General features: G+C 44.1%; 1 protein-coding gene across 1 annotated transcript in view; it reads right to left on the bottom strand.

Annotated features, from left to right (window-relative positions):
- The window catches only part of LOC136874035 (15-hydroxyprostaglandin dehydrogenase [NAD(+)]-like), a 46,672-nt gene extending 37,852 nt beyond the window's left edge, over positions 1-8,820 (bottom strand). The window contains exon 1 of the mRNA XM_067147529.2: positions 8,709-8,820. The gene's annotated coding sequence lies outside the window, so the exon portion shown is untranslated. The remainder of the gene's footprint in view (positions 1-8,708) is intronic.
- Positions 8,821-13,752: the final 4,932 nt, after the last annotated feature.

Raw genomic sequence — 13,752 nt, 5'->3', positions numbered from 1 at the left:
TTCGATAAATTTCCAAGTTCGTTGAAAATATTTAAGAAAAAGTGAGGTAAACAATTATAAATAAATGTAAATATGAGGCAAACAATTGAATCTTCCACCTGGGTGGCCGCCCTAAATGCAGATGATTGATTGATTGATTGATTGATTAACTGATTGATTGATTGATTTATTGATTGATTGATTGATTGATTGATTGATTGATTGTTTTTCACTTGTAATATTAAGCTAGTAGTAAGCTTGTAAGCCGTAGTATTAAGCACTGGAAACACTTAAGTTCTCTGTGACATTATATTGAGATCTATTTGGCCGGGTTTCGATGCCACCATATTCCCAAGGCTCAGAATACATGAATGGATATATGGACAACGACCCCCTTTGAGAGGCCGTGAGCGATGTGTACGCACTTTCCTATGCTGTATGTTCCGGTTGCTTCAGTTGGTGGAACGTCCTCAGCTAAAAGGAACTTAATCTACCTTACAGTTCTACAATGGGAAGCTATAGGAATACTATATTTACGTCAAATCAATAGGCATCAGTTTTCAATTATTAGCTTTAATTGACCTCGCTACGGCAAAATTATCATGAAATAAACAAACGCACTTCAAGAACACAGTAGACAAAACCTTGTACAGAATTAAGTCATAACGACTTCAAAGATTGCGGTGAAATTCCGCTTCAAAAATTTAAAAAAATATATTTTCACAAGATAAGACGTTCATTTTCTCTTTTACGTTTCCCCCACATAAATTCTCTACGACCATATTAATTACTTCAACTATTTTGTAGTCATTAGCGAATGCGCGCACAAAGAAACTAGTACATAATTACTTCACTTTCAAACAACGCGGTAACATTACACACAAAACACAAATTCTATGAGACACACCGGGAATGGCTGACTATTCTACAAAACAAAAACCTCCTCGGGCCCATGGTTCAAGTAAAGGTGTTTTAAATTGAATTTTTACATTTTCGAGATTTTCTGAAAATCGGCATAGCCACTCTCCGAGATGGTATTAGAATTATTAACAGTGGGCTACACTGCTTGGCGACCGAGGGAACAAATTGGTAACCTATATAACCTGTTCCGCCTCTTGTCCCGAAGGGCCTTGGCCTACCAAGCGACCGCTGCTCAGCCCGAAGGCCTGCAGATTACGAGGTGTCGTGTGGTCAGCACGCCGAATCCTCACGGCCGTTATTCTGGGCTCTCTAGATCGGGGCCACCATATCACCGTCAGATAGCTCCTCAATTGTAATCACGTAGGCTGATTAGACCCCGAACCAGCCCTCAGATCCAGGTAAAAATCCCTGACATGGCCGGGAATCGAATCCGGGGCCTCGGGTAAGAGGCAGGCACGCTACCCCTACACCGCGGGGACGGCAACATTCGCCTGTACCCCTCATAAATTCGTCGGTGCTGTCGCCAGACGACACGCCTCACTCCCCAGTCAGCTGAGATTCTCTTTCTTCTAAAAGTCCTCGTCTACAAATGAGCACTCTGGCTTCTAAACAAATCACAGACATTCTGTCCTTTACAAAACATCACGGAAACACAAAATTCAACGCGAAGCCACATACTATTTTCTAGCATACAAACAAAACAAACCCCATGACACTGCAGCCCTTGAAGGGCCTTGGCCTACCAAGCGACCACTGGTCAGCCCGAGGGCCTGCAGATTACGAGGTGTCGTGTGGTCAGCCAGACGAATCCTCTCGGGCGTTATTCTTGGTTTTCTAGACCGGGGCCGATATCTCACCGTCAGATAGCTCCTCAGTTGTAATAACGTAGGCTGAGTGGACGTCGAATCAGCCCTCAGGTCCAAGTAAAAATCCCTGACCTGGCCGGGAATCGAACCCGGGTCTCCGGGTAAGAGGCAGACACGCTGCCCCCTACACCACGGGGCCGGATAGCATACAATACATAACTCAGTTATGCTTTCGTGTCGGCCTAATTCACTCATTTAAACTAACCATTCGCATCCACGTATTCCTTGGTTCATGTCCCGCAGAATGCAACTCAACAATATCGTATTCTCTTAATTTTCTATGTCACTAATTAGCTCGAATTTACACAAACTGAACTAGGTAACTTCAAAACTCGATGCATTTACTTTACACAAGATAATCAACACAAGAAACCCTGGCTACACATGGGGGGGGGGGGGGGTATGAGGTTCGATTACAGGCCGTACACACTTCACAAGATGAAGCAAAGTCACGTTCTTATAAAAACAAAACATGCAAAATTACCTCTATTAATCGGAGTGCTTGTTTCAACTCATTATTACAAATTACATGTATTACAGAAAAAAACATGCACTTCACACACTATCGACAATTCCCCAAGAACTTCACTAACTGGACAGTGTATACACATAACGCTACCTTTCCCGATCTCGCAAATACTCTCCATTACTATATCTAGCTTTTCCCTGCCTTCATTATGAAACATAGATAACCTTTCATTAATTTAACCCAAGAAAAATATAATGACATGCGAATATCCCTAATCGTAGCTCACTCCAGCGGTATTCCTAACAAAATGTTCTGTATTTTTTCTTTTTTGCTAGTTGCTTTACGTCGCACCGACACAGATACGTCTTATGGCGACGATGGGACAGGACGCATTTACTTATGCATGCATAAACATTAGGGGTTCGGACATGAGGAGCCCCTGGAATTTATGTTACTCCCACTACATTACGTCAGAGCGGGCTAGTCGCCATTTCCTACTAAATTTCAACACTTACTTGGTCTTCTCTTTCTGTTTCTTGCTTTTACTTGGAGGTGAATCTGTTTGATAGATTCATTTTATACAGCTTCCTTTGCATTTAGGCCAATCCGTCATAATAATAAAGTAGAAGCTTGGAGGAAACTTACTTAATATCCTGTTGTTTCTCTTGGATTTTTATCTTCTTTTCTTACTGTATTCTTTTGCTAGCGGATTAACGTTACCCTAACTCATAGAGTCGTGCAATGATCGAGTCTGAGCTCATTCCGTTTCCACTTACGTTTCCAAGCTTGTTTTATTTGAAGAGTTTCTCAACTGTTACTCGCACGGGAAACATCCTCCAGTGATGTCACCCCGAACCCCCTCGTATTTTTTCAAAGACTTGTGTGAAGCTTTGGTTTCTGGAAACATTCCCATCTGGAAAGTGAACAATATTAAATTCAGAGATTTCTGAGAAAAGTACACGGGCCGTTCAATTCCTGACCAGCCTACTTTCAGAAATGACTATGCATCCCACTGCTTTGAGAGCACTATGAGCACAAGTCTGCTTAAAAATTATTCATCTCTACCGAAGAAACCAGCGATGTTGAGGGCCGTTACACTGCCAAAATTTTCGTGGGTACAGAAGTAGATAGACCTGGAAAAATATTTTTACTCACGACCGAGGTTTCGTACTCTGTGAACCATTCGGCAATATGTCGCCTCTTTGATAAATCGATGGCACTATTGTGGCCTGAGGGTGTATGACGTGGCCATGTTTTGCTCTTCGTGACTGATGCAGCACCTTACATAGTTAAAACTGCTAACGCTACCAAAGCATTTTACTCAAGAATGGTGCACGTAACCTACCTAGCTCATACATTCCAAAGAGTAGCCAAAGAAGTCAGGTAAGATTTCCCTGAAGTTGACAAGCTTGTGTCGCATACCAAAAAGGTATTTTTTAGCCTCCATTACGCAGGGAACGTTTTGAATACTAAGCACCAGGCATTCCATTACCACCAAAGGGACAGACCCATTGCTGCTGAGTCAAAATGGGCGATATTTGAACAGTGAGCAGTGTGAGTAAACTCGAAACTCAATAATAGGGTCATTATACCAAACCACTCAATCGTTGTCACTCGGTGAGTTGTTGCGATATTTCTCCTTCACAAGTGTGCGTTGCGAGTGTTACATGCAGTGGCTGTACAGTACAAGGAAGATGCTTGGAGAACCAGTGCATGTGAGTCACTTGAACTTACCAAGTTTCTGAGCTGCTCGATCTGTCCAGACTCGTTTCTGCTCATGGCGACCAGACAGCATGCACAGTTCGGTAGACTCATTTTCAGTGAATCTGAACGTCTTTAGAGTTTGGTCCTTCTAAACAGTCATTGAAGAGAGTGCTCCAGCAGGAAGCTCTGTATGAAATCCATTACTTGTAAATGAGTTTGAGCGAGTCTACACGCCGCACAGTATGATATTTTCATAATCTAGCTGGCCAAAGCTATTGAAGCCTAGCAATATGAGATAAATTTGCCGTAAAATGTATGAAGTGGTAAGGAAAGGAACTGTAATTATGGAAATCATAATATGTTCTAATATGAAGTACAAACATGCTGCTGAAGTACATTTACATACAAAATAATACATTACTAAGATTCAAGAGCCACCGTGGCTCAGATGGCAGCGCGTCGGCCTCCCACCGCTGGATACCGTGGTTCAAATCCCGGTCACTCCATGTGAGATTTGTGCTGGACCAAGCGGAGGCGGGACAGGTTTTTCTCCGGGTACTCCGGTTTTCCCTGCCATCTTTCATTCCAGCAACACTCTCCATTATCATTTCATAGCATTCATCACTCATTAATAAATCACCTTGGGAGTGGCGACCCAATTGTAATAACAGCCTATGTAGGTTCTATTCATTACATCCCTGACCCGGTCAATGACTGGAAAACAGGTTGTAGGTTTTCATTTTCACTAAGATTCAATGTAGAAAATAAAAATCGTAAAACACAGAAGAAAACCAAATTACGACATATTAAACGTTTAAAAAAGGTACACAAAATGCATAGCTTCCGGGCTCGATGTTTCAAGAACATGTTGGATTCGCCGTCTTTTTTGCTCTGTTGCTGCAGCTTTCAGAAGTTTTTTTGTGGTCTTCCAGTCCGATTACTCTTTGAAGGACGTGCGACATCTTCGATAGCGCTCGTGACAATGTCAGGAAGTGATACATTTTCTTCAACCACAATGTATTGTCGTTCAAAAAACGTTGTGTCTTCCTGACTTCGACCATTTATCTTCAATTTTTTGACAGATACTTCGAATGCTAATTTCCAAACGCTTCAAAATGTCTTCCGACACAGACGGGTCACCTAGGTCTTGCAATATGTGGTGCAATAAAGCATCCGTCCTGGTTTCTTTTGCATTAGCAAACCAGACGTCGGAAAATGTTCGACGCGACATTTGCAAAGTCATCCTGAAAATTGTATAAGCGTTGCATTCATTCGCAAACAAACACAAGTGTTTTGCACAGCCGATGAGTTACTCGTTCCTAAACATACATTAAAACCCCTGTACGATGCAATATCATATACTGAAACGCAAGTACAAACTGATTTAATAATTTGTTACAATCGGATTTAGCCCCCGTGGCTCAGGAAGCTGCCCTCCATGAACATTTCATTTCATCTGTCAGCCATTTATCATTGCCCCAGAGGAGTGCGATAGGCTTCGGCAGCCGGTACATTTCCTATCCTCGCCGCTAGATGGGGGCTTCATTCATTCATTCATTCAATTCCTGACCCCGGTCGAAAGACTGGAAACAGGCTCTGGATTTCCATTTTCATTTTTCATACAGTCAGATTTGCACATGATCTATTCTCATGGTGCTCACGGTTTAGTTCAATGACGCAGGAAAGAAGAGTTGTATAAAAATTTACCACTAAATGTACATAAACACATCTATGACACACATTCACTACCAGCGATAGAAACACGACCGCATTCACCGAGTAAATGCAAACGAATGGCACTATCGCATGGTAAACCTGATCTGCGCAACCCAGATTTTAGGCCGTTCGGTCCTTTCTTCCTGTTGATCGGCGCGACTTCTTCGAAAACAAATATTATTTCCTGGAAGTATGTTTTGTCTACTCTAAGAAAAAAGGAACTGGTTTGTCTGAGTAGGCACAAAGGAAAAGTGACTTTCGGCCAGGTACATTATGCAAATATCACACTGTGTGTCGCTGTATACTGCTCTATGAAGTATCTGTAAGACAGACTCACTAAATTTCCTTCGAATAATTAACATTATATGCAGTCACCGTATTAAGTAGGAATCAAATACGGAGCAGATTGACCACCAATCCGCTCACACACACATTCGCACACCATTACATACAAAGTGGATTGAAATGAATTACTACACGACTCTGAATGCTCTAGGTCAGGGCCTCTCAAACGCCCAAAATCTCACGCGTGCAGACCGAGGCGCAAGAGCTCCGTGCACTGTGCATCGGTGCCGCTCGGTATAGCTCGGATCAACGCTTCGTCTCTTGGCTACTCGGCTAAGCTCGGCTCTACTCGGCTATACTCGGCTCAACTCAGCCCGGATTTGGAGCGCTACGGCGCAAGTGGGGCAGAGGGAGACAGGCGGAGCGAGCGAGAGAGGCGTGAGGAAAGAGAGAGTAAGCGCTATTGCTCCAAATCGAGGAGTGGGGGGTCTGCACTCTGGTCAACCAAGCCAAATCGTCTTTTGCACCGTGCACAGTGCATGCACCACGCGCATGCACCCTGAGAGGCCCTGCTCTAGGTTCTAGAAATATGGAAGCATATTTTAATTCAAGAAATTATATATTGAATTTAGATGATGTTATGAATCTTGGAAACCACGAGAACTTTGTTTACTTTTCGTGATTAAATGTAGATGGTCCGTTAAGTAACATGCTAATAAACAGCCCGCCTATGAATGACTTTCCATTGCTTAACACTTGCCAATGAATATTACATTTTCTCGTAACCTTGCGAAATATTTCATCTTTTCTGTCAAACCCTCTTGGTGAATGTGAATTCTTATGCTATTCTAACACCGACGGTATTAAGCATTCTTTAACTGTCGCTCATTCTGTGTACTCTACTTCTCTTATGAATAAAATTAGATACCTTCAACTTCAATAATCTGATTAAAGATAAACGTTTCCACCAGTGCTCTCGGCTCATTGGTCTTGTAAACATTTTCCAGTCATTGCAACACTTTATCAAGATATTGAAAATGACATCACACCGAGAAAATCTTCGACTGTGTCTTCGTCGATTAAGCTAGGAGAAGGTGTTCCGGGAGACTGGTCGAACTACTACCAATTCAATCGCACATCATGAAAATCTTTGAGAGAATCGTCGACCGACGCCAGCACGAAATCACCAAAATTTTGTGACAACCAGTGCTACTTCGTTTCGGAAACTGGGACAAATGATGCTATCTTCGCAGCTCAAATTATTTCTTGAGAGACATCGAGAGAAACGACCGGCACTTCATATTACCTTCCTCGATCTCGAGAAGGCTTTCGTTCGTGTTCCGCATGAATTGATCTGGTTCACATTTCGCGACTATGGCATGCTGGAGCAGCTCTACAGCTCGGCCACACCAAGGGTCAGGTACGCTGTGTCACGGTGTCTTCGGTACCTCAGACAGCTTTCCCGTGGAAGTCGGCGCCCACCAGGGATCAGTACTGTCACCTCAGCTCTTCATCATGGAACACAGTGTTCCTTCGACCTGCCTGTAGGCCGACGATGCCGCACACGCAGTAATCACCCCAGAACAATTGAAATCCCAAGTTGAAAAACAAACGGCTCTCTCCACAAGGTCACCGTCTGAACATTAGTAAAACAGAATATTTGGAAACTTATCCAAAAGATAGCACCATCCAAGTCAGAGAGGACAGCTTATCAAAGACAGACAGCTTCAGATAAATTGAGTCTCACCTGCAGAGTGACTGCGGAATCGGCAGGGAAATTGAGCAGGGACAAATGTGACTTGTGGAGGAAAGTGAATAACGAATATGAATATCCACTGCCTGTTTCCAGTCAGTGACCGGGTCAGGAATGGAATGAATGAAGCCCCCCTCTTGTGGCGAGGACAGGAATTGTGCCGGTTGCCGAAGTATGTCGCACTCCTCTGGGGCAATGATTGATGACTAACAGATGACATTAAATGTCAGTGGAGAGTGTTGTTGGAATGATGACAGAGAAAACCGGAGTACCCGGAGAAAAACCTGCCCCGCCTTCGCTTTGTCCAGTACATATCTCACATGGACTGACCGGGATTTGGACCACGGAACCCAGCGGTTAGAGCCCGGCGCGCTGCCACCTGAGCCACGGAGGCACCCTGGAGGTAAGTCACTGGCGTAATTTGTGACAAAGGAATACTTTTTCGCCTAAAGTCGAAGATATAACAAAAATTGGTCCTTCCAGTTGCACTATGGAGCTGAATGACGAACTTTCAACAAAAACTCTGAACGCCAATTTCAAGCCAGGGAGATGCGAATGCTCCGCTGGTCGATGGCCATTTCCTTAATTCACTACATCAGGAATGAGACAATTCGGCATCGTTCCAGTTATGGAGAACATACGGGAAAGGTGCCCCCGATGATATGGCCATGTTCTACATGCAGCACCTGGCATAGCCACCAATATTTCAATCAACGTTGACATCAATGGTGACCACCCACCTGGACGATCAAAAAAGCCTTGACGAGATATGCTAATGACAAGTATGAGGGACATCAGCGTGAGGTCAAACGACGTCCACGACCATGGAAAATGGCGTTCAAGGACTCGAACCTTGTACAGGAGTGACAGCGCGAAGGAGAACAAGAAGAAGAAGAAGAAGACTAAGAAATTATAATATTTCGAATCCTAACTTTGAAACAAATTAAAGTAGCAAATCAGTTTAATGATCCTTAACAGAATGACCTGCACGGAGTTGATGTATGCAGTTTCTTACCTGTTATGAAATTAAAGACGGAAGCCTCTTAGCTGGTCGTACTTGCGTCAGAAGTCTCTAACAACAGCACTGATTTTGACGCATGTGTGTGGAGTGTACAAGTGATAAGACAACACATCTATTATCATGTTTGCATGGCCTTGCGTTATCACAGTGACTGATTAGCGACATTACCAGACGGGGAGCGGTGAGTTTATGGGGTCAACTGTCTTCATAAGTTTTGTTATCTTTGCCAATAGTTCTCAAGAAAATAATGTTATGTAATATTCTTTTGGGTCCGCCTGTGTGGTGTAGTGGTTAGCGTGATTAGCTGCCACCCGGAGACCCGGGTTCGATTCCCGGCTCTGCCACTAAATTTGAAAAGTGGTACGAGGGCTAGAACGGGATCCACTCAGCCTCGGGAGGTCAACTGAGTAGAGGGGTGTTCGATTCCCACCTCATGCTTCCTTAAAGTGGTTTTCCGTTATTTCCTAGTTCACCTCCAGGCAAATTCCGGAATGGTACCTAACTTACGGCCACGAACGCTTCCTTCCCTCTTCCTTGTCTATCCCTTCCAGTCTCGCAATCCCTCACAAGGCCCCTGTTCAACATAGCCTCCTGGGCGGGGTACTAGTCCTCCTCCCCAGTTTTATTCTCCGACCCAAATGTATCACGCTCCAGGACACTGCCCTTGCGGCGGTAGAGGTGGGTTCCCTCACTGAGTCCAAGGGAAAACCAACTCTGGAGGGTAAACAGATTAAGAAAGGAAAGAAGGAGAGAAGAATTATTTTGGTATATACTTCTATTTATTGCCTTTATTATTCGAAGAAATGTTTAAATATATCCTTTTTGCTAGTTTTTCGACGTCGGACTAATACATCGAAGGTTTTTGGCAACGCAAGGATGGGGAAGTAGTAGGATTGGGATGGCAACGTCCGTGGCTTTAAATTATGGTACGGCTCCGGCCTTTGCCCAGTGTGAAAATTGGTAACCACCGACGTTGGGATTCGAACCCACCATCTCCGGAATGCAAGTTGACAGCTATGCGACCCAAACCGCACGGCCAATTCGCTCGTTTTACACATGTCTATTTTTATACCAAACGATATATAATCATCATTCTAAGAAGCTAATTTCCAGCATCAAACTACTGTATAGCCTATAAAAATAATTTTGCCTAATAAAATTCAGTTGAATAGACGAGAAGAAGAAAGCGAGAAGTTATGACCAACTTAAGCGGTATAAAAAGATCTAAAACGATGAGGCAATGTTACCGACACACTAATCATCTTTGTAGTCGGGAGGAAGAATGGAAAGAATAAGCATATGAAATTAATAAGAATAATATCATCTCGCTGTCTTGAATGATGGGAGTGACGTTTCATAGGACTAATCTTCATCCAATGGCAGAGTCTATTCGTGGCACCATCAGCCGTGATTTAATTTCAGTAAGAAAGACGAATAATAACATGTTTAAATAGTTGAGAGGTAGCGATACAGTGACAAAGACAAAACTAGCGATACACTAATTAAGTAAGTACAGATCTCACCACTGTAAAGCATAGATTGTGCTGTTGTCACTCTTGGAATTCATACGACCCAAATAATAGAAACAGAATTATATGTATACAAGAGAAGGAGTAGCATTTGCAACTGGTCCAAATCTGACGGTGACGTGAATAATTTTCTTCCTAAGTTTTCATTCCCCTCCCTGAAGGGGAGGGGCGGGACACCTTAAAGTTTACGCCTTCACCCTGGCCATGAGTTTCGGCGGGTTGGGGAAGGAGAAATACCGTTAGGAAGAGGGGAAATTGAAGTGATGAATAGGGAGGTGTGCGGAGGATTTTTATTTATTTATTTATTTATTTATTTATTTATTTATTTATTTATTTATTTATTTATTTATTTATTTATTTATTTATTTATTTATTTATGTTTAGGTGCTGCTAGGCCGAGGCGGTAAAGGCGTGCTCGGTTCGCCCGGGAGGACGTGGGTTCGAATCCCCGTCAGGAAGTCGTAAAATTTAAGAAACGAGATTTCCACTTCCGGAGGTCTACATGGCCCTGAGGTTCACTCAGCTTACACCAAAAACGAGTACCAGCTTAATTCCTGGGGGAAAAGGCGGCCAGGCGTAGAGCTCTACCCTATCAAATGCCGAGGTTACGGATAGTGGAAGCCTTTATCTTCCACCCCTCCAAGGGTCTTCATGGCCTGTGCGGAGATGACTTTGCTTAAATTTTGTTTTTACATTTTGTCTTGTTTTTATATCCGTTTTTCTTTTCTTTTAATTTTTCAAGTGCAGAATAATAATATTACAATAGAGAGATGCATAACTTTTTAAAAATTCAAGTAAAGAATGATAACATAGTACAATACTATAATAATTATACGAATCAAAACACATAAACATGCTTATTAATAGATACGTGCAGCTTTTTATTATTACAAGTACAGTATTATATCATAATATAATAATATAACTGTGATGATATAGCAGAAGGTAGTAATGTGAGATAATGGATCATAATAAGCGGATTACATATTCATACTGGAGAGCGATGTAGGATATATACTGCGATGAGAAGGAGTATAGAGTGGACATAGAATAGACCTATAATTGAAATGAATGATTTAAGTGCATAGTGTAATGATACGGAAGGTGAACGGGGAGGATGATATCCTAGAGCCACACGCTTGTTGGAAATGCCTGATGAGACCTCGAGTGTAAGTGCTATCTGCAGGGGCGGTTAGGAATCGGTTTTACGGTGTCCGTCACAGTCTCTGCATAGTCATCACCCTACGAAAGAGGTGATAGTGGGTCTGGGCGAAGTGCGGGGAGGAAGGGAATGGACTGCAAAGGAGGTGGTCCAGGAAGGGATAATCTCGTGCGAGGGCACGTTGGAAATGGGTGAGGACGTAGGTATCGTGTTTTGGGAAGGGGAATATGTCGTAGAGATCAAAAGTGTGGTACGTGAACGGAAGGCGGAAGGCATGGCGGAGTGTACGGCGTTCGAGGGAGAGGAGGGCACGGAGGAGGTTCAGGTGGGAATGGGCTACGGCTGCCCAGGCGGTGAGGCCATAAATGACAGGGGTCAAACAAAATGTTGTTGGTGAGGATGAGGATTGATGAATTCGGATCCCACCGGGTGCCGGCCAAGCGTCGCATCAGGCGAGGATGGGCGGCAGTCTTGGTTTTAAGGTGAAGGAAATGTAGACGGAAGGTGAGGAGTTCGTCGAAATGTATCCCAAGGTATTTAAGGATGGGTTGTGTTCAGATAGGGATGTCGCGAATGAGGAGTTGAAGTTGGTTGGAGTCACGGGTACTGCTGGACATGCCACGACGGCGACGGAAGAGAATGGGTTGGGTTTTGGTAGCATTGTAAGCTTGAGTTGCCATCATTCACACCAGAATATGAAGGAATTTAGGTAGGGTTGGACTTAATAGTTAATTGACTGCACGGAATAGAGAGTAACAAGGATGGCAGTGTCGTCGGCGATTTGACACATTTGAAGCGGTTGGGGGGTTGGGGAATGTTGGCGACGAACATTATGAAGCGGCGGGGGGCGGAGAATCTTGGGGAACACTCAGGGTGAGAGGAAAGGATAAGGAGAGGTGGTGTTTGATGATGATCTGCGTGGTTCGATTGGAGAGGTAGGATGATATGAGCCGGAGGTAGGAGATTGGGATTGCAATACATCTGAGTTTGAACAGGAGTGCAGGGTGCCAGATAGAGTCAAAGGCTAGGTTGAAGTCATAAGTGATGAGGAATGTAGGACGGGCGCAGTTAAAATTATTCTAAGTGATCTGGACAAGGCGTAGGAGTTGGTCGGTTGTGGATAGTCTAGGACGGAAACCGAATTGGGAAGGGGGGAGCAGATGGTTACTTTGGAGATGGGAGTGGAGATGACGGACTAGGATTTGATCTAGGATTTTGGCAATGACATTGATGAGGATGATGGGGCGATAGGAGTCAAGTGCGGAAAGTGGTTTGCCTGTTTTTGGAAAGAGGAACATGGTGGTGTGTTTCCAGGAGGTGGAATAAAAGCCGGTTCTGAGAACGAAGGTATAGAGGGTAGCCAGGATGGTTAGAAGAGGTAATGGGGCTTGACGGATATGAAGGTAACGGGTTTCTGTCATGTCGTGGGGACGGTGTTCCGGGATTTAGAGAGGACAAATTGGATTTCAGACGGTGTGATGGGGTTGTCTAGGTGATGATTGGAAGGGATCAGGGAAGTGGAGGGGGTGATTGGCGGAGAGGAGGGTAAGGTAAGGTAGATTTGTGAGTGGGAGTAGTCAAAATCAGAATCGAGATGTGTGTTGAAGCGATTGTGAAATTTTCCGGCAAAGATCTCCAGTTCTCCATGGTGTTGGCTGGAGCAATGCTATGATGGAGAATCGGGTATAGGGGTGTGTACTTGGAACCCAGGAGGCTATTGAGTTTTCTTAAGTATTTAGAAAGATGGTTGTGAAGGGAATTGAGGGTGGTGCATGTCTGGGCCCAGGAACGGCGGGAATGGGTGGCAAGGTAGTTGAGGATAGGTCGGAGTGTTTGGTGGTGAAGGCGAAGGAAATATGGGTCACGGTAGGATGTGAATTCTTGGTGATAAGAATGGGAGAGCTTCTGTAGGCAGCCGAAGCGTAGTGGAAGTCTGGGCTGTGATGGGGAACTGATAGGAGTAGAGATGCTGAAAGGAGAAGCAGAGGAAACAGCGGAAAGGATGAATTTGTTGAGGTTCTCGACGATTTGCTGGTCAGAAAGAGGAGGGTTTTCTATGGCTTGAGACGGATGGGAAAGGTGGGATGGCGAGTCAGCCTTTGAAAAGTTAATGTTGAAAATTGGTGGTGGAGGGGTAGGACGGTTGTTAATGGAAGGAATCTGAAGGAGGACGGGAGGGTGATCACTGCCGTTGCTGGGTAGGAGTTGGACTTTCAGGAGGTGAACGAGTGAGTTGCAGGCTATGATGGCATCCGGTGTTGTTGGAGGCGGGGCGGGTATGGCCTGGGATGGGGACGAGGGAACAATCTCTGCCACTAAGAAGGGACTGTAGGTCATTAGGTCTCGG

The sequence above is a fragment of the Anabrus simplex genome, chromosome 5 (assembly GCF_040414725.1).
Source record: "Anabrus simplex isolate iqAnaSimp1 chromosome 5, ASM4041472v1, whole genome shotgun sequence".
In the NCBI taxonomy this organism is placed as follows: Eukaryota; Metazoa; Arthropoda; class Insecta; order Orthoptera; family Tettigoniidae; genus Anabrus; species Anabrus simplex.
Note: the sequence above shows the minus strand (reverse complement) of the source record. Positions and strands in the feature narration are given on the sequence as shown.